Below are 24,365 nucleotides of genomic sequence, written 5' to 3' on the forward strand. Positions count from 1 at the left end.
AACCTGAACACAAACCCAAACTCTAGCCCTAACTCTAAAAATAACCCTCACCCTATCCTAAACTTCATCCAAACCCTAACCCTAACTTTAACCCTAAACCTAAACCTAACCTAAACCCTAACCTTGAACCAATCTCTATCAATAACGCTAGTCCATTTGTAAGCCTAGACCGAACACTTATAATAACCCTGATCCTAACACTAAACTTAATCCTAATCCTAAACCTAGACCTAATCCTAATCCTAACCCTAGACCTAATCCTAACCCTAACCTGAACTCTAACCTTGACCCTAAATAGAACACTAACTCTAACCCTCGACTTGGACCTAAATCTAAATCTTACCCTACACCTAACCCTAAACTTAAACCTAACCCTAACCCTAAAGCTAAGCCTGACTCTCAACTGAACCCTAACCCCTAACCTAATCTTCTCCCTTAACATAAACTTCACCCTAACCCTAACCCTAAAACTAAACATAACACTAAATCTCACCCTAACCCTTACCCTAACCCTAATCCTAACCAAAACACTAACACTAATCCTAAACTTAACTCTAATCCTGACCCTAACTCTAACTCTAGCCTAATCCTAACCCTAGAACTGACCCTACACACTCAGCTTAAATGGAAACCTAGCAGTAACCTTCACCGGAATATCTAAACCTAACCCCAACCTTTAACCTAACCCTATTTTTTTTATCTCTAACCTTAACATAGCCCTAAACTTAACCATGACTTAAACCTAACACTAACCCTAACACTAACTCTAAACCTAACCTTAACCCTCAACTTAATCCTAACCTTATCCCTAACCCTAACCCCTAATGCTAACCCTACCTCAAACCTCACCCTTAACTTAAACTTCACCGTAACCCTAACCCTAAAGCAAACACTAACCCGAACCGTAAACCGAACCCTAAACCTGACCCTAACATTAACACAGACAGCTAACCCTAACACTAAGCCTAACCCTAAACTTAACCCTAACCTTAACACAAACACCAAACCCTAATGCTAACCCTCATCCTTCACCTAAACTTCACCCTAAACAGAAGCCTAAACCTAACCCTAAAACTAAACCTAACCCTAAACTATTCCCTAACTCTAGCCTAACCCTAAACCTAACCCTAACTCCAGCCCTAACCCTAACTGTAACACCGTAAAGCATCAGCTTAACTGTAAACCTAACACTAAACCTCACACAAACCCCTAACCCTTTCCCTAACCCTAACCATATCCCTCATCCTAGCCCTAACCCTAACCTAAACCTAACCCTTACTCTAACCCTAAACTTAACCCTAACCTTCTCTCTGCCCTACCCTAACCCTAACTCTAACAATAACTCTAAACCTGCCCTAACCGTAACCCTGAACCCTAGCACTAACTCTAACTCTAAACCTAACCCTAACCTGGCCCTACCCTTTAGCGTAAACCTAGCCTTAAACCTAGCCTTACATCTACCCGAACCCTAACCCTATTCCTAACCCTAACACTAACCTTAACCCTACTCTAACCTTAAACCTAACCCTGACTATTAACTGAACTTCACCCTAACTCTAAGCCTAGCTCTAACTCTAACCGTAACCATAACAATTACCTTAAACCCTCACCTTAACTGTAAACCTAAGCCTAACCCTCACCCTAACCCTTAACCGTATCCCCAACCCTAAACCTAATGCTATCCCAAACCTTATCCCTAACCCTAACCCTAATACGAACCATAACCCTAACCTAACCCTAATATTAACCCTAAACTTAACCCTACCCGAACCATAAACCTAACCCTAACACCCTAAACCTAACGTCTAACACCATCTCTAATCCTAACCCTTATCATAACCATCACCCTTAACCGAAACTTCACACTAACACTAAACCTAACCTCATGCTAACCCTAAACATAACCCCTAACCCTAACCCGAACCCTAAACCTAACCTTAACACTAACCTGAACACAAACCCAAACTCTAGCCCTAACTCTAAAAATAACCCTCACCCTATCCTAAACTTCATCCAAACCCTAACCCTAACTTTAACCCTAAACCTAAACCTAACCTAAACCCTAACATTAAACCAATCTCTATCAATAACGCTAGTCCATTTGTAAGCCTAGACCGAACACTTATAATAACCCTGAACCTAACACTAAACTTAATCCTAATCCTAAACCTAGACCTAAGCCTAATCCTAACCCTAGACCTAATCCTAACCCTAACCTTAACTCTAACCTTGACCCTAAATAGAACACTAACTCTAACCCTCGACTTGGACCTAAATCTAAATCTTACCCTACACCTAACCCTAAACTTAAACCTAACCCTAACCCTAAAGCTAAGCCTGACTCTCAACTGAACCCTAACCCCTAACCTAATCTTCTCCCTTAACATAAACTTCACCCGAACCCTAACCCTAAAACTAAACATAACACTAAATCTCACCCTAACCCTTACCCTAACCCTAATCCTAACCAAAACACTAACACTAATCCTAAACTTAACTCTAACCCTGACCCTAACTCTAACTCTAGCCTAATCCTAACCCTAGAACTGACCCTACACACTCAGCTTAAATGGAAACCTAGCAGTAACCTTCACCGGAATATCTAAACCTAATCCCAACCTTTAACCTAACCCAATTTTTTTTATCTCTAACCTTAACATAGCCCTAAACTTAACCATGACTTAAACCTAACACTAACCCTAACACTAACTCTAAACCTAACCTTAACCCTCAACTTAATCCTAACCTTATCCCTAACCCTAACCCCTAACGCTAACCCTAAGCTCAAACCTCACCCTTAACTTAAACTTCACCCTAACCCTAACCCTAAAGCGAACACTAACCCGAACCGTAAACCGAACCCTAAACCTGACCCTAACATTAACACAGACAGCTAACCCTAACACTAAGCCTAACCCTAAACTTAACCCTAACCTAACACAAACACCAAACCCTAACGCTAACCCTCAGCCTTCACCTAAACTTCACCCTAAACAGAAGCCTAACCCTAACCCTAAAACTAAACCTAACCCTAAACTATTCCCTAACTCTAGCCTAACCCTAAACCTAACCCTAACTCCAGCCCTAACCCTAACTGTAACACCGTAAAACATCAGCTTAACTGTAAACCTAACACTAAACCTCACACAAACCCCTAACCCTTTCCCTAACCCTAACCATATCCCTCATCCTAGCCCTAACCCTGACCTAAACCTAACCCTTACTCTAACCCTAAACTTAACCCTCACCTTCTCTCTGCCCTACCCTAACCCTAACTCTAACAATAACTCTAAACCTGCCCTAACCGTAACCCTGAACCCTAGCACTAACTCTAACTCTAAACCTAACCCTAACCTGGCCCTACCCTTTAGCGTAAACCTAGCCTTAAACCTAGCCTTACATCTACCCGAACCCTAACCCTATTCCGAACCCTAACACTAACCTTAACCCTACTCTAACCTTAAACCTAACCCTGACTATTAACTGAACTTCACCCTAACTCTAAGCCTAACTCTAACTCTAACCGTAACCATAACAATTACCTTAAACCCTCACCTTAACTGTAAACCTAAGCCTAACCCTCACCCTAACCCTTAACCGTATCCCCAACCCTAAACCTAATGCTATCCCAAAACTTATCCCTAACCCTAACCCTAATACGAACAATAACCCTAACCTAACCCTAATATTAACCCTAAACTTAACCCTACCCGAACCATAAACCTAACCCTAACACCCTAAACCTAACGTCTAACACCATCTCTAATCCTAACCCTTATCATAACCATCACCCTTAACCGAAACTTCACACTAACACTAAACCTAACCTCATGCTAACCCTAAACATAACCCCTAACCCTAACCCGAACCCTAAACCTAACCTTAACACTAACCTGAACACAAACCCAAACTCTAGCCCTAACTCTAAAAATAACCCTCACCCTATCCTAAACTTCATCCAAACCCTAACCCTAACTTTAACCCTAAACCTAAACCTAACCTAAACCCTAACCTTGAACCAATCTCTATCAATAACGCTAGTCCATTTGTAAGCCTAGACCGAACACTTATAATAACCCTGATCCTAACACTAAACTTAATCCTAATCCTAAACCTAGACCTAATCCTAATCCTAACCCTAGACCTAATCCTAACCCTAACCTGAACTCTAACCTTGACCCTAAATAGAACACTAACTCTAACCCTCGACTTGGACCTAAATCTAAATCTTACCCTACACCTAACCCTAAACTTAAACCTAACCCTAACCCTAAAGCTAAGCCTGACTCTCAACTGAACCCTAACCCCTAACCTAATCTTCTCCCTTAACATAAACTTCACCCTAACCCTAACCCTAAAACTAAACATAACACTAAATCTCACCCTAACCCTTACCCTAACCCTAATCCTAACCAAAACACTAACACTAATCCTAAACTTAACTCTAATCCTGACCCTAACTCTAAATCTAGCCTAATCCTAACCCTAGAACTGACCCTACACACTCAGCTTAAATGGAAACCTAGCAGTAACCTTCACCGGAATATCTAAACCTAACCCCAACCTTTAACCTAACCCTATTTTTTTTATCTCTAACCTTAACATAGCCCTAAACTTAACCATGACTTAAACCTAACACTAACCCTAACACTAACTCTAAACCTAACCTTAACCCTCAACTTAATCCTAACCTTATCCCTAACCCTAACCCCTAATGCTAACCCTACCTCAAACCTCACCCTTAACTTAAACTTCACCCTAACCCTAACCCTAAAGCAAACACTAACCCGAACCGTAAACCGAACCCTAAACCTGACCCTAACATTAACACAAACAGCTAACCCTAACACTAAGCCTAACCCTAAACTTAACCCTAACCTTAACACAAACACCAAACCCTAACGCTAACCCTCATCCTTCACCTAAACTTCACCCTAAACAGAAGCCTAAACCTAACCCTAAAACTAAACCTAACCCTAAACTATTCCCTAACTCTAGCCTAACCCTAAACCTAACCCTAACTCCAGCCCTAACCCTAACTGTAACACCGTAAAGCATCAGCTTAACTGTAAACCTAACACTAAACCTCACACAAACCCCTAACCCTTTCCCTAACCCTAACCATATCCCTCATCCTAGCCCTAACCCTAACCTAAACCTAACCCTTACTCTAACCCTAAACTTAACCCTAACCTTCTCTCTGCCCTACCCTAACCCTAACTCTAACAATAACTCTAAACCTGCCCTAACCGTAACCCTGAACCCTAGCACTAACTCTAACTCTAAACCTAACCCTAACCTGGCCCTACCCTTTAGCGTAAACCTAGCCTTAAACCTAGCCTTACATCTACCCGAACCCTAACCCTATTCCTAACCCTAACACTAACCTTAACCCTACTCTAACCTTAAACCTAACCCTGACTATTAACTGAACTTCACCCTAACTCTAAGCCTAGCTCTAACTCTAACCGTAACCATAACAATTACCTTAAACCCTCACCTTAACTGTAAACCTAAGCCTAACCCTCACCCTAACCCTTAACCGTATCCCCAACCCTAAACCTAATGCTATCCCAAACCTTATCCCTAACCCTAACCCTAATACCCTAAACTTAACCCTACCCGAACCATAAACCTAACCCTAACACCCTAAACCTAACGTCTAACACCATCTCTAATCCTAACCCTTATCATAACCATCACCCTTAACCGAAACTTCACACTAACACTAAACCTAACCTCATGCTAACCCTAAACATAACCCCTAACCCTAACCCGAACCCTAAACCTAACCTTAACACTAACCTGAACACAAACCCAAACTCTAGCCCTAACTCTAAAAATCACCCTCACCCTATCCTAAACTTCATCCAAACCCTAACCCTAACTTTAACCCTAAACCTAAACCTAACCTAAACCCTAACATTGAACCAATCTCTATCAATAACGCTAGTCCATTTGTAAGCCTAGACCGAACACTTATAATAACCCTGAACCTAACACTAAACTTAATCCTAATCCTAAACCTAGACCTAATCCTAATCCTAACCCTAGACCTAATCCTAACCCTAACCTTAACTCTAACCTTGACCCTAAATAGAACACTAACTCTAACCCTCGACTTGGACCTAAATCTAAATCTTACCCTACACCTAACCCTAAACTTAAACCTAACCCTAACCCTAAAGCTAAGCCTGACTCTCAACTGAACCCTAACCCCTAACCTAATCTTCTCCCTTAACATAAACTTCACCCTAACCCTAACCCTAAAACTAAACATAACACTAAATCTCACCCTAACCCTTACCCTAACCCTAATCCTAACCAAAACACTAACACTAATCCTAAACTTAACTCTAACCCTGACCCTAACTCTAACTCTAGCCTAATCCTAACCCTAGAACTGACCCTACACACTCAGCTTAAATGGAAACCTAGCAGTAACCTTCACCGGAATATCTAAACCTAATCCCAACCTTTAACCTAACCCTATTTTTTTTATCTCTAACCTTAACATAGCCCTAAACTTAACCATGACTTAAACCTAACACTAACCCTAACACTAACTCTAAACCTAACCTTAACCCTCAACTTAATCCTAACCTTATCCCTAACCCTAACCCCTAACGCTAACCCTAAGCTCAAACCTCACCCTTAACTTAAACTTCACCCTAACCCTAACCCTAAAGCGAACACTAACCCGAACCGTAAACCGAACCCTAAACCTGACCCTAACATTAACACAGACAGCTAACCCTAACACTAAGCCTAACCCTAAACTTAACCCTAACCTTAACACAAACACCAAACCCTAACGCTAACCCTCATCCTTCACCTAAACTTCACCCTAAACAGAAGCCTAACCCTAACCCTAAAACTAAACCTAACCCTAAACTATTCCCTAACTCTAGCCTAACCCTAAACCTAACCCTAACTCCAGCCCTAACCCTAACTGTAACACCGTAAAACATCAGCTTAACTGTAAACCTAACACTAAACCTCACACAAACCCCTAACCCTTTCCCTAACCCTAACCATATCCCTCATCCTAGCCCTAACCCTGACCTAAACCTAACCCTTACTCTAACCCTAAACTTAACCCTCACCTTCTCTCTGCCCTACCCTAACCCTAACTCTAACAATAACTCTAAACCTGCCCTAACCGTAACCCTGAACCCTAGCACTAACTCTAACTCTAAACCTAACCCTAACCTGACCCTACCCTTTAGCGTAAACCTAGCCTTAAACCTAGCCTTACATCTACCCGAACCCTAACCCTATTCCTAACCCTAACACTAACCTTAACCCTACTCTAACCTTAAACCTAACCCTGACTATTAACTGAACTTCACCCTAACTCTAAGCCTAACTCTAACTCTAACCGTAACCATAACAATTACCTTAAACCCTCACCTTAACTGTAAACCTAAGCCTAACCCTCACCCTAACCCTTAACCGTATCCCCAACCCTAAACCTAATGCTATCCCAAACCTTATCCCTAACCCTAACCCTAATACGAACAATAACCCTAACCTAACCCTAATATTAACCCTAAACTTAACCCTACCCGAACCATAAACCTAACCCTAACACCCTAAACCTAACGTCTAACACCATCTCTAATCCTAACCCTTATCATAACCATCACCCTTAACCGAAACTTCACACTAACACTAAACCTAACCTCATGCTAACCCTAAACATAACCCCTAACCCTAACCCGAACCCTAAACCTAACCTTAACACTAACCTGAACACAAACCCAAACTCTAGCCCTAACTCTAAAAATCACCCTCACCCTATCCTAAACTTCATCCAAACCCTAACCCTAACTTTAACCCTAAACCTAAACCTAACCTAAACCCTAACCTTGAACCAATCTCTATCAATAACGCTAGTCCATTTGTAAGCCTAGACCGAACACTTATAATAACCCTGATCCTAACACTAAACTTAATCCTAATCCTAAACCTAGACCTAATCCTAATCCTAACCCTAGACCTAATCCTAACCCTAACCTTAACTCTAACCTTGACCCTAAATAGAACACTAACTCTAACCCTCGACTTGGACCTAAATCTAAATCTTACCCTACACCTAACCCTAAACTTAAACCTAACCCTAACCCTAAAGCTAAGCCTGACTCTCAACTGAACCCTAACCCCTAACCTAATCTTCTCCCTTAACATAAACTTCACCCTAACCCTAACCCTAAAACTAAACATAACACTAAATCTCACCCTAACCCTTACCCTAACCCTAATCCTAACCAAAACACTAACACTAATCCTAAACTTAACTCTAATCCTGACCCTAACTCTAACTCTAGCCTAATCCTAACCCTAGAACTGACCCTACACACTCAGCTTAAATGGAAACCTAGCAGTAACCTTCACCGGAATATCTAAACCTAACCCCAACCTTTAACCTAACCCTATTTTTTTTATCTCTAACCTTAACATAGCCCTAAACTTAACCATGACTTAAACCTAACACTAACCCTAACACTAACTCTAAACCTAACCTTAACCCTCAACTTAATCCTAACCTTATCCCTAACCCTAACCCCTAATGCTAACCCTACCTCAAACCTCACCCTTAACTTAAACTTCACCGTAACCCTAACCCTAAAGCAAACACTAACCCGAACCGTAAACCGAACCCTAAACCTGACCCTAACATTAACACAGACAGCTAACCCTAACACTAAGCCTAACCCTAAACTTAACCCTAACCTTAACACAAACACCAAACCCTAACGCTAACCCTCATCCTTCACCTAAACTTCACCCTAAACAGAAGCCTAAACCTAACCCTAAAACTAAACCTAACCCTAAACTATTCCCTAACTCTAGCCTAACCCTAAACCTAACCCTAACTCCAGCCCTAACCCTAACTGTAACACCGTAAAGCATCAGCTTAACTGTAAACCTAACACTAAACCTCACACAAACCCCTAACCCTTTCCCTAACCCTAACCATATCCCTCATCCTAGCCCTAACCCTAACCTAAACCTAACCCTTACTCTAACCCTAAACTTAACCCTAACCTTCTCTCTGCCCTACCCTAACCCTAACTCTAACAATAACTCTAAACCTGCCCTAACCGTAACCCTGAACCCTAGCACTAACTCTAACTCTAAACCTAACCCTAACCTGGCCCTACCCTTTAGCGTAAACCTAGCCTTAAACCTAGCCTTACATCTACCCGAACCCTAACCCTATTCCTAACCCTAACACTAACCTTAACCCTACTCTAACCTTAAACCTAACCCTGACTATTAACTGAACTTCACCCTAACTCTAAGCCTAGCTCTAACTCTAACCGTAACCATAACAATTACCTTAAACCCTCACCTTAACTGTAAACCTAAGCCTAACCCTCACCCTAACCCTTAACCGTATCCCCAACCCTAAACCTAATGCTATCCCAAACCTTATCCCTAACCCTAACCCTAATACGAACAATAACCCTAACCTAACCCTAATATTAACCCTAAACTTAACCCTACCCGAACCATAAACCTAACCCTAACACCCTAAACCTAACGTCTAACACCATCTCTAATCCTAACCCTTATCATAGCCATCACCCTTAACCGAAACTTCACACTCACACTAAACCTAACCTCATGCTAACCCTAAACATAACCCCTAACCCTAACCCGAACCCTAAACCTAACCTTAACACTAACCTGAACACAAACCCAAACTCTAGCCCTAACTCTAAAAATAACCCTCACCCTATCCTAAACTTCATCCAAACCCTAACCCTAACTTTAACCCTAAACCTAAACCTAACCTAAACCCTAACATTGAACCAATCTCTATCAATAACGCTAGTCCATTTGTAAGCCTAGACCGAACACTTATAATAACCCTGAACCTAACACTAAACTTAATCCTAATCCTAAACCTAGACCTAAGCCTAATCCTAACCCTAGACCTAATCCTAACCCTAACCTTAACTCTAACCTTGACCCTAAATAGAACACTAACTCTAACCCTCGACTTGGACCTAAATCTAAATCTTACCCTACACCTAACCCTAAACTTAAACCTAACCCTAACCCTAAAGCTAAGCCTGACTCTCAACTGAACCCTAACCCCTAACCTAATCTTCTCCCTTAACATAAACTTCACCCGAACCCTAACCCTAAAACTAAACATAACACTAAATCTCACCCTAACCCTTACCCTAACCCTAATCCTAACCAAAACACTAACACTAATCCTAAACTTAACTCTAACCCTGACCCTAACTCTAACTCTAGCCTAATCCTAACCCTAGAACTGACCCTACACACTCAGCTTAAATGGAAACCTAGCAGTAACCTTCACCGGAATATCTAAACCTAATCCCAACCTTTAACCTAACCCTATTTTTTTTATCTCTAACCTTAACATAGCCCTAAACTTAACCATGACTTAAACCTAACACTAACCCTAACACTAACTCTAAACCTAACCTTAACCCTCAACTTAATCCTAACCTTATCCCTAACCCTAACCCCTAACGCTAACCCTAAGCTCAAACCTCACCCTTAACTTAAACTTCACCCTAACCCTAACCCTAAAGCGAACACTAACCCGAACCGTAAACCGAACCCTAAACCTGACCCTAACATTAACACAGACAGCTAACCCTAACACTAAGCCTAACCCTAAACTTAACCCTAACCTAACACAAACACCAAACCCTAACGCTAACCCTCAGCCTTCACCTAAACTTCACCCTAAACAGAAGCCTAACCCTAACCCTAAAACTAAACCTAACCCTAAACTATTCCCTAACTCTAGCCTAACCCTAAACCTAACCCTAACTCCAGCCCTAACCCTAACTGTAACACCGTAAAACATCAGCTTAACTGTAAACCTAACACTAAACCTCACACAAACCCCTAACCCTTTCCCTAACCCTAACCATATCCCTCATCCTAGCCCTAACCCTGACCTAAACCTAACCCTTACTCTAACCCTAAACTTAACCCTCACCTTCTCTCTGCCCTACCCTAACCCTAACTCTAACAATAACTCTAAACCTGCCCTAACCGTAACCCTGAACCCTAGCACTAACTCTAACTCTAAACCTAACCCTAACCTGGCCCTACCCTTTAGCGTAAACCTAGCCTTAAACCTAGCCTTACATCTACCCGAACCCTAACCCTATTCCGAACCCTAACACTAACCTTAACCCTACTCTAACCTTAAACCTAACCCTGACTATTAACTGAACTTCACCCTAACTCTAAGCCTAACTCTAACTCTAACCGTAACCATAACAATTACCTTAAACCCTCACCTTAACTGTAAACCTAAGCCTAACCCTCACCCTAACCCTTAACCGTATCCCCAACCCTAAACCTAATGCTATCCCAAAACTTATCCCTAACCCTAACCCTAATACGAACAATAACCCTAACCTAACCCTAATATTAACCCTAAACTTAACCCTACCCGAACCATAAACCTAACCCTAACACCCTAAACCTAACGTCTAACACCATCTCTAATCCTAACCCTTATCATAACCATCACCCTTAACCGAAACTTCACACTAACACTAAACCTAACCTCATGCTAACCCTAAACATAACCCCTAACCCTAACCCGAACCCTAAACCTAACCTTAACACTAACCTGAACACAAACCCAAACTCTAGCCCTAACTCTAAAAATAACCCTCACCCTATCCTAAACTTCATCCAAACCCTAACCCTAACTTTAACCCTAAACCTAAACCTAACCTAAACCCTAACCTTGAACCAATCTCTATCAATAACGCTAGTCCATTTGTAAGCCTAGACCGAACACTTATAATAACCCTGATCCTAACACTAAACTTAATCCTAATCCTAAACCTAGACCTAATCCTAATCCTAACCCTAGACCTAATCCTAACCCTAACCTGAACTCTAACCTTGACCCTAAATAGAACACTAACTCTAACCCTCGACTTGGACCTAAATCTAAATCTTACCCTACACCTAACCTTAAACTTAAACCTAACCCTAACCCTAAAGCTAAGCCTGACTCTCAACTGAACCCTAACCCCTAACCTAATCTTCTCCCTTAACATAAACTTCACCCTAACCCTAACCCTAAAACTAAACATAACACTAAATCTCACCCTAACCCTTACCCTAACCCTAATCCTAACCAAAACACTAACACTAATCCTAAACTTAACTCTAATCCTGACCCTAACTCTAAATCTAGCCTAATCCTAACCCTAGAACTGACCCTACACACTCAGCTTAAATGGAAACCTAGCAGTAACCTTCACCGGAATATCTAAACCTAACCCCAACCTTTAACCTAACCCTATTTTTTTTATCTCTAACCTTAACATAGCCCTAAACTTAACCATGACTTAAACCTAACACTAACCCTAACACTAACTCTAAACCTAACCTTAACCCTCAACTTAATCCTAACCTTATCCCTAACCCTAACCCCTAATGCTAACCCTACCTCAAACCTCACCCTTAACTTAAACTTCACCCTAACCCTAACCCTAAAGCAAACACTAACCCGAACCGTAAACCGAACCCTAAACCTGACCCTAACATTAACACAGACAGCTAACCCTAACACTAAGCCTAACCCTAAACTTAACCCTAACCTTAACACAAACACCAAACCCTAACGCTAACCCTCATCCTTCACCTAAACTTCACCCTAAACAGAAGCCTAAACCTAACCCTAAAACTAAACCTAACCCTAAACTATTCCCTAACTCTAGCCTAACCCTAAACCTAACCCTAACTCCAGCCCTAACCCTAACTGTAACACCGTAAAGCATCAGCTTAACTGTAAACCTAACACTAAACCTCACACAAACCCCTAACCCTTTCCCTAACCCTAACCATATCCCTCATCCTAGCCCTAACCCTAACCTAAACCTAACCCTTACTCTAACCCTAAACTTAACCCTAACCTTCTCTCTGCCCTACCCTAACCCTAACTCTAACAATAACTCTAAACCTGCCCTAACCGTAACCCTGAACCCTAGCACTAACTCTAACTCTAAACCTAACCCTAACCTGGCCCTACCCTTTAGCGTAAACCTAGCCTTAAACCTAGCCTTACATCTACCCGAACCCTAACCCTATTCCTAACCCTAACACTAACCTTAACCCTACTCTAACCTTAAACCTAACCCTGACTATTAACTGAACTTCACCCTAACTCTAAGCCTAGCTCTAACTCTAACCGTAACCATAACAATTACCTTAAACCCTCACCTTAACTGTAAACCTAAGCCTAACCCTCACCCTAACCCTTAACCGTATCCCCAACCCTAAACCTAATGCTATCCCAAACCTTATCCCTAACCCTAACCCTAATACCCTAAACTTAACCCTACCCGAACCATAAACCTAACCCTAACACCCTAAACCTAACGTCTAACACCATCTCTAATCCTAACCCTTATCATAACCATCACCCTTAACCGAAACTTCACACTAACACTAAACCTAACCTCATGCTAACCCTAAACATAACCCCTAACCCTAACCCGAACCCTAAACCTAACCTTAACACTAACCTGAACACAAACCCAAACTCTAGCCCTAACTCTAAAAATCACCCTCACCCTATCCTAAACTTCATCCAAACCCTAACCCTAACTTTAACCCTAAACCTAAACCTAACCTAAACCCTAACATTGAACCAATCTCTATCAATAACGCTAGTCCATTTGTAAGCCTAGACCGAACACTTATAATAACCCTGAACCTAACACTAAACTTAATCCTAATCCTAAACCTAGACCTAATCCTAATCCTAACCCTAGACCTAATCCTAACCCTAACCTTAACTCTAACCTTGACCCTAAATAGAACACTAACTCTAACCCTCGACTTGGACCTAAATCTAAATCTTACCCTACACCTAACCCTAAACTTAAACCTAACCCTAACCCTAAAGCTAAGCCTGACTCTCAACTGAACCCTAACCCCTAACCTAATCTTCTCCCTTAACATAAACTTCACCCTAACCCTAACCCTAAAACTAAACATAACACTAAATCTCACCCTAACCCTTACCCTAACCCTAATCCTAACCAAAACACTAACACTAATCCTAAACTTAACTCTAACCCTGACCCTAACTCTAACTCTAGCCTAATCCTAACCCTAGAACTGACCCTACACACTCAGCTTAAATGGAAACCTAGCAGTAACCTTCACCGGAATATCTAAACCTAATCCCAACCTTTAACCTAACCCTATTTTTTTTATCTCTAACCTTAACATAGCCCTAAACTTAACCATGACTTAAACCTAACACTAACCCTAACACTAACTCTAAACCTAACCTTAACCCTCAACTTAATCCTAACCTTATCCCTAACCCTAACCCCTAACGCTAACCCTAAGCTCAAACCTCACCCTTAACTTAAACTTCACCCTAACCCTAACCCTAAAGCGAACACTAACCCGAACCGTAAACCGAACCCTAAACCTGACCCTAACATTAACACAGACAGCTAACCCTAACACTAAGCCTAACCCTAAACTTAACCCTAACCTTAACACAAACACCAAACCCTAACGCTAACCCTCATCCTTCACCTAAACTTCACCCTAAACAGAAGCCTAACCCTAACCCTAAAACTAAACCTAACCCTAAACTATTCCCTAACTCTAGCCTAACCCTAAACCTAACCCTAACTCCAGCCCTAACCCTAACTGTAACACCGTAAAACATCAGCTTAACTGTAAACCTAACACTAAACCTCACACAAACCCCTAACCCTTTCCCTAACCCTAACCATATCCCTCATCCTAGCCCTAACCCTGACCTAAACCTAACCCTTACTCTAACCCTAAACTTAACCCTCACCTTCTCTCTGCCCTACCCTAACCCTAACTCTAACAATAACTCTAAACCTGCCCTAACCGTAACCCTGAACCCTAGCACTAACTCTAACTCTAAACCTAACCCTAACCTGGCCCTACCCTTTAGCGTAAACCTAGCCTTAAACCTAGCCTTACATCTACCCGAACCCTAACCCTATTCCTAACCCTAACACTAACCTTAACCCTACTCTAACCTTAAACCTAACCCTGACTATTAACTGAACTTCACCCTAACTCTAAGCCTAACTCTAACTCTAACCGTAACCATAACAATTACCTTAAACCCTCACCTTAACTGTAAACCTAAGCCTAACCCTCACCCTAACCCTTAACCGTATCCCCAACCCTAAACCTAATGCTATCCCAAACCTTATCCCTAACCCTAACCCTAATACGAACAATAACCCTAACCTAACCCTAATATTAACCCTAAACTTAACCCTACCCGAACCATAAACCTAACCCTAACACCCTAAACCTAACGTCTAACACCATCTCTAATCCTAACCCTTATCATAACCATCACCCTTAACCGAAACTTCACACTAACACTAAACCTAACCTCATGCTAACCCTAAACATAACCCCTAACCCTAACCCGAACCCTAAACCTAACCTTAACACTAACCTGAACACAAACCCAAACTCTAGCCCTAACTCTAAAAATCACCCTCACCCTATCCTAAACTTCATCCAAACCCTAACCCTAACTTTAACCCTAAACCTAAACCTAACCTAAACCCTAACCTTGAACCAATCTCTATCAATAACGCTAGTCCATTTGTAAGCCTAGACCGAACACTTATAATAACCCTGATCCTAACACTAAACTTAATCCTAATCCTAAACCTAGACCTAATCCTAATCCTAACCCTAGACCTAATCCTAACCCTAACCTTAACTCTAACCTTGACCCTAAATAGAACACTAACTCTAACCCTCGACTTGGACCTAAATCTAAATCTTACCCTACACCTAACCCTAAACTTAAACCTAACCCTAACCCTAAAGCTAAGCCTGACTCTCAACTGAACCCTAACCCCTAACCTAATCTTCTCCCTTAACATAAACTTCACCCTAACCCTAACCCTAAAACTAAACATAACACTAAATCTCACCCTAACCCTTACCCTAACCCTAATCCTAACCAAAACACTAACACTAATCCTAAACTTAACTCTAATCCTGACCCTAACTCTAAATCTAGCCTAATCCTAACCCTAGAACTGACCCTACACACTCAGCTTAAATGGAAACCTAGCAGTAACCTTCACCGGAATATCTAAACCTAACCCCAACCTTTAACCTAACCCTATTTTTTTTATCTCTAACCTTAACATAGCCCTAAACTTAACCATGACTTAAACCTAACACTAACCCTAACACTAACTCTAAACCTAACCTTAACCCTCAACTTAATCCTAACCTTATCCCTAACCCTAACCCCTAATGCTAACCCTACCTCAAACCTCACCCTTAACTTAAACTTCACCGTAACCCTAACCCTAAAGCAAACACTAACCCGAACCGTAAACCGAACCCTAAACCTGACCCTAACATTAACACAGACAGCTAACCCTAACACTAAGCCTAACCCTAAACTTAACCCTAACCTTAACACAAACACCAAACCCTAACGCTAACCCTCATCCTTCACCTAAACTTCACCCTAAACAGAAGCCTAAACCTAACCCTAAAACTAAACCTAACCCTAAACTATTCCCTAACTCTAGCCTAACCCTAAACCTAACCCTAACTCCAGCCCTAACCCTAACTGTAACACCGTAAAGCATCAGCTTAACTGTAAACCTAACACTAAACCTCACACAAACCCCTAACCCTTTCCCTAACCCTAACCATATCCCTCATCCTAGCCCTAACCCTAACCTAAACCTAACCCTTACTCTAACCCTAAACTTAACCCTAACCTTCTCTCTGCCCTACCCTAACCCTAACTCTAACAATAACTCTAAACCTGCCCTAACCGTAACCCTCAACCCTAGCACTAACTCTAACTCTAAACCTAACCCTAACCTGGCCCTACCCTTTAGCGTAAACCTAGCCTTAAACCTAGCCTTACATCTACCCGAACCCTAACCCTATTCCTAACCCTAACACTAACCTTAACCCTACTCTAACCTTAAACCTAACCCTGACTATTAACTGAACTTCACCCTAACTCTAAGCCTAGCTCTAACTCTAACCGTAACCATAACAATTACCTTAAACCCTCACCTTAACTGTAAACCTAAGCCTAACCCTCACCCTAACCCTTAACCGTATCCCCAACCCTAAACCTAATGCTATCCCAAACCTTATCCCTAACCCTAACCCTAATACCCTAAACTTAACCCTACCCGAACCATAAACCTAACCCTAACACCCTAAACCTAACGTCTAACACCATCTCTAATCCTAACCCTTATCATAACCATCACCCTTAACCGAAACTTCACACTAACACTAAACCTAACCTCATGCTAACCCTAAACATAACCCCTAACCCTAACCCGAACCCTAAACCTAACCTTAACACTAACCTGAACACAAACCCAAACTCTAGCCCTAACTCTAAAAATCACCCTCACCCTATCCTAAACTTCATCCAAACCCTAACCCTAACTTTAACCCTAAACCTAAACCTAACCTAAACCCTAACATTGAACCAATCTCTATCAATAACGCTAGTCCATTTGTAAGCCTAGACCGAACACTTATAATAACCCTGAACCTAACACTAAACTTAATCCTAATCCTAAACCTAGACCTAATCCTAATCCTAACCCTAGACCTAATCCTAACCCTAACCTTAACTCTAACCTTGACCCTAAATAGAACACTAACTCTAACCCTCGACTTGGACCTAAATCTAAATCTTACCCTACACCTAACCCTAAACTTAAACCTAACCCTAACCCTAAAGCTAAGCCTGACTCTCAACTGAACCCTAACCCCTAACCTAATCTTCTCCCTTAACATAAACTTCACCCTAACCCTAACCCTAAAACTAAACATAACACTAAATCTCACCCTAACCCTTACCCTAACCCTAATCCTAACCAAAACACTAACACTAATCCTAAACTTAACTCTAACCCTGACCCTAACTCTAACTCTAGCCTAATCCTAACCCTAGAACTGACCCTACACACTCAGCTTAAATGGAAACCTAGCAGTAACCTTCACCGGAATATCTAAACCTAATCCCAACCTTTAACCTAACCCTATTTTTTTTATCTCTAACCTTAACATAGCCCTAAACTTAACCATGACTTAAACCTAACACTAACCCTAACACTAACTCTAAACCTAACCTTAACCCTCAACTTAATCCTAACCTTATCCCTAACCCTAACCCCTAACGCTAACCCTAAGCTCAAACCTCACCCTTAACTTAAACTTCACCCTAACCCTAACCCTAAAGCGAACACTAACCCGAACCGTAAACCGAACCCTAAACCTGACCCTAACATTAACACAGACAGCTAACCCTAACACTAAGCCTAACCCTAAACTTAACCCTAACCTTAACACAAACACCAAACCCTAACGCTAACCCTCATCCTTCACCTAAACTTCACCCTAAACAGAAGCCTAACCCTAACCCTAAAACTAAACCTAACCCTAAACTATTCCCTAACTCTAGCCTAACCCTAAACCTAACCCTAACTCCAGCCCTAACCCTAACTGTAACACCGTAAAACATCAGCTTAACTGTAAACCTAACACTAAACCTCACACAAACCCCTAACCCTTTCCCTAACCCTAACCATATCCCTCATCCTAGCCCTAACCCTGACCTAAACCTAACCCTTACTCTAACCCTAAACTTAACCCTCACCTTCTCTCTGCCCTACCCTAACCCTAACTCTAACAATAACTCTAAACCTGCCCTAACCGTAACCCTGAACCCTAGCACTAACTCTAACTCTAAACCTAACCCTAACCTGGCCCTACCCTTTAGCGTAAACCTAGCCTTAAACCTAGCCTTACATCTACCCGAACCCTAACCCTATTCCTAACCCTAACACTAACCTTAACCCTACTCTAACCTTAAACCTAACCCTGACTATTAACTGAACTTCACCCTAACTCTAAGCCTAACTCTAACTCTAACCGTAACCATAACAATTACCTTAAACCCTCACCTTAACTGTAAACCTAAGCCTAACCCTCACCCTAACCCTTAACCGTATCCCCAACCCTAAACCTAATGCTATCCCAAACCTTATCCCTAACCCTAACCCTAATACGAACAATAACCCTAACCTAACCCTAATATTAACCCTAAACTTAACCCTACCCGAACCATAAACCTAACCCTAACACCCTAAACCTAACGTCTAACACCATCTCTAATCCTAACCCTTATCATAACCATCACCCTTAACCGAAACTTCACACTAACACTAAACCTAACCTCATGCTAACCCTAAACATAACCCCTAACCCTAACCCGAACCCTAAACCTAACCTTAACACTAACCTGAACACAAACCCAAACTCTAGCCCTAACTCTAAAAATCACCCTCACCCTATCCTAAACTTCATCCAAACCCTAACCCTAACTTTAACCCTAAACCTAAACCTAACCTAAACCCTAACCTTGAACCAATCTCTATCAATAACGCTAGTCCATTTGTAAGCCTAGACCGAACACTTATAATAACCCTGATCCTAACACTAAACTTAATCCTAATCCTAAACCTAGACCTAATCCTAATCCTAACCCTAGACCTAATCCTAACCCTAACCTTAACTCTAACCTTGACCCTAAATAGAACACTAACTCTAACCCTCGACTTGGACCTAAATCTAAATCTTACCCTACACCTAACCCTAAACTTAAACCTAACCCTAACCCTAAAGCTAAGCCTGACTCTCAACTGAACCCTAACCCCTAACCTAATCTTCTCCCTTAACATAAACTTCACCCTAACCCTAACCCTAAAACTAAACATAACACTAAATCTCACCCTAACCCTTACCCTAACCCTAATCCTAACCAAAACACTAACACTAATCCTAAACTTAACTCTAATCCTGACCCTAACTCTAACTCTAGCCTAATCCTAACCCTAGAACTGACCCTACACACTCAGCTTAAATGGAAACCTAGCAGTAACCTTCACCGGAATATCTAAACCTAACCCCAACCTTTAACCTAACCCTATTTTTTTTATCTCTAACCTTAACATAGCCCTAAACTTAACCATGACTTAAACCTAACACTAACCCTAACACTAACTCTAAACCTAACCTTAACCCTCAACTTAATCCTAACCTTATCCCTAACCCTAACCCCTAATGCTAACCCTACCTCAAACCTCACCCTTAACTTAAAATTCACCGTAACCCTAACCCTAAAGCAAACACTAACCCGAACCGTAAACCGAACCCTAAACCTGACCCTAACATTAACACAGACAGCTAACCCTAACACTAAGCCTAACCCTAAACTTAACCCTAACCTTAACACAAACACCAAACCCTAACGCTAACCCTCATCCTTCACCTAAACTTCACCCTAAACAGAAGCCTAAACCTAACCCTAAAACTAAACCTAACCCTAAACTATTCCCTAACTCTAGCCTAACCCTAAACCTAACCCTAACTCCAGCCCTAACCCTAACTGTAACACCGTAAAGCATCAGCTTAACTGTAAACCTAACACTAAACCTCACACAAACCCCTAACCCTTTCCCTAACCCTAACCATATCCCTCATCCTAGCCCTAACCCTAACCTAAACCTAACCCTTACTCTAACCCTAAACTTAACCCTAACCTTCTCTCTGCCCTACCCTAACCCTAACTCTAACAATAACTCTAAACCTGCCCTAACCGTAACCCTGAACCCTAGCACTAACTCTAACTCTAAACCTAACCCTAACCTGGCCCTACCCTTTAGCGTAAACCTAGCCTTAAACCTAGCCTTACATCTACCCGAACCCTAACCCTATTCCTAACCCTAACACTAACCTTAACCCTACTCTAACCTTAAACCTAACCCTGACTATTAACTGAACTTCACCCTAACTCTAAGCCTAGCTCTAACTCTAACCGTAACCATAACAATTACCTTAAACCCTCACCTTAACTGTAAACCTAAGCCTAACCCTCACCCTAACCCTTAACCGTATCCCCAACCCTAAACCTAATGCTATCCCAAACCTTATCCCTAACCCTAACCCTAATACGAACCATAACCCTAACCTAACCCTAATATTAACCCTAAACTTAACCCTACCCGAACCATAAACCTAACCCTAACACCCTAAACCTAACGTCTAACACCATCTCTAATCCTAACCCTTATCATAACCATCACCCTTAACCGAAACTTCACACTAACACTAAACCTAACCTCATGCTAACCCTAAACATAACCCCTAACCCTAACCCGAACCCTAAACCTAACCTTAACACTAACCTGAACACAAACCCAAACTCTAGCCCTAACTCTAAAAATCACCCTCACCCTATCCTAAACTTCATCCAAACCCTAACCCTAACTTTAACCCTAAAGCTAAACCTAACCTAAACCCTAACCTTGAACCAATCTCTATCAATAACGCTAGTCCATTTGTAAGCCTAGACCGAACACTTATAATAACCCTGAACCTAACACTAAACTTAATCCTAATCCTAAACCTAGACCTAAGCCTAATCCTAACCCTAGACCTAATCCTAACCCTAACCTTAACTCTAACCTTGACCCTAAATAGAACACTAACTCTAACCCTCGACTTGGACCTAAATCTAAATCTTACCCTACACCTAACCCTAAACTTAAACCTAACCCTAACCCTAAAGCTAAGCCTGACTCTCAACTGAACCCTAACCCCTAACCTAATCTTCTCCCTTAACATAAACTTCACCCGAACCCTAACCCTAAAACTAAACATAACACTAAATCTCACCCTAACCCTTACCCTAACCCTAATCCTAACCAAAACACTAACACTAATCCTAAACTTAACTCTAACCCTGACCCTAACTCTAACTCTAGCCTAATCCTAACCCTAGAACTGACCCTACACACTCAGCTTAAATGGAAACCTAGCAGTAACCTTCACCGGAATATCTAAACCTAATCCCAACCTTTAACCTAACCCAATTTTTTTTATCTCTAACCTTAACATAGCCCTAAACTTAACCATGACTTAAACCTAACACTAACCCTAACACTAACTCTAAACCTAACCTTAACCCTCAACTTAATCCTAACCTTATCCCTAACCCTAACCCCTAACGCTAACCCTAAGCTCAAACCTCACCCTTAACTTAAACTTCACCCTAACCCTAACCCTAAAGCGAACACTAACCCGAACCGTAAACCGAACCCTAAACCTGACCCTAACATTAACACAGACAGCTAACCCTAACACTAAGCCTAACCCTAAACTTAACCCTAACCTAACACAAACACCAAACCCTAACGCTAACCCTCAGCCTTCACCTAAACTTCACCCTAAACAGAAGCCTAACCCTAACCCTAAAACTAAACCTAACCCTAAACTATTCCCTAACTCTAGCCTAACCCTAAACCTAACCCTAACTCCAGCCCTAACCCTAACTGTAACACCGTAAAACATCAGCTTAACTGTAAACCTAACACTAAACCTCACACAAACCCCTAACCCTTTCCCTAACCCTAACCATATCCCTCATCCTAGCCCTAACCCTGACCTAAACCTAACCCTTACTCTAACCCTAAACTTAACCCTCACCTTCTCTCTGCCCTACCCTAACCCTAACTCTAACAATAACTCTAAACCTGCCCTAACCGTAACCCTGAACCCTAGCACTAACTCTAACTCTAAACCTAACCCTAACCTGGCCCTACCCTTTAGCGTAAACCTAGCCTTAAACCTAGCCTTACATCTACCCGAACCCTAACCCTATTCCGAACCCTAACACTAACCTTAACCCTACTCTAACCTTAAACCTAACCCTGACTATTAACTGAACTTCACCCTAACTCTAAGCCTAACTCTAACTCTAACCGTAACCATAACAATTACCTTAAACCCTCACCTTAACTGTAAACCTAAGCCTAACCCTCACCCTAACCCTTAACCGTATCCCCAACCCTAAACCTAATGCTATCCCAAAACTTATCCCTAACCCTAACCCTAATACGAACAATAACCCTAACCTAACCCTAATATTAACCCTAAACTTAACCCTACCCGAACCATAAACCTAACCCTAACACCCTAAACCTAACGTCTAACACCATCTCTAATCCTAACCCTTATCATAACCATCACCCTTAACCGAAACTTCACACTAACACTAAACCTAACCTCATGCTAACCCTAAACATAACCCCTAACCCTAACCCGAACCCTAAACCTAACCTTAACACTAACCTGAACACAAACCCAAACTCTAGCCCTAACTCTAAAAATAACCCTCACCCTATCCTAAACTTCATCCAAACCCTAACCCTAACTTTAACCCTAAACCTAAACCTAACCTAAACCCTAACCTTGAACCAATCTCTATCAATAACGCTAGTCCATTTGTAAGCCTAGACCGAACACTTATAATAACCCTGATCCTAACACTAAACTTAATCCTAATCCTAAACCTAGACCTAATCCTAATCCTAACCCTAGACCTAATCCTAACCCTAACCTGAACTCTAACCTTGACCCTAAATAGAACACTAACTCTAACCCTCGACTTGGACCTAAATCTAAATCTTACCCTACACCTAACCCTAAACTTAAACCTAACCCTAACCCTAAAGCTAAGCCTGACTCTCAACTGAACCCTAACCCCTAACCTAATCTTCTCCCTTAACATAAACTTCACCCTAACCCTAACCCTAAAACTAAACATAACACTAAATCTCACCCTAACCCTTACCCTAACCCTAATCCTAACCAAAACACTAACACTAATCCTAAACTTAACTCTAATCCTGACCCTAACTCTAAATCTAGCCTAATCCTAACCCTAGAACTGACCCTACACACTCAGCTTAAATGGAAACCTAGCAGTAACCTTCACCGGAATATCTAAACCTAACCCCAACCTTTAACCTAACCCTATTTTTTTTATCTCTAACCTTAACATAGCCCTAAACTTAACCATGACTTAAACCTAACACTAACCCTAACACTAACTCTAAACCTAACCTTAACCCTCAACTTAATCCTAACCTTATCCCTAACCCTAACCCCTAATGCTAACCCTACCTCAAACCTCACCCTTAACTTAAACTTCACCGTAACCCTAACCCTAAAGCAAACACTAACCCGAACCGTAAACCGAACCCTAAACCTGACCCTAACATTAACACAGACAGCTAACCCTAACACTAAGCCTAACCCTAAACTTAACCCTAACCTTAACACAAACACCAAACCCTAACGCTAACCCTCATCCTTCACCTAAACTTCACCCTAAACAGAAGCCTAAACCTAACCCTAAAACTAAACCTAACCCTAAACTATTCCCTAACTCTAGCCTAACCCTAAAC

This window comes from Elephas maximus, chromosome 7 (genome assembly GCF_024166365.1).
Source record: "Elephas maximus indicus isolate mEleMax1 chromosome 7, mEleMax1 primary haplotype, whole genome shotgun sequence".
NCBI lineage: Eukaryota > Metazoa > Chordata > Mammalia > Proboscidea > Elephantidae > Elephas > Elephas maximus.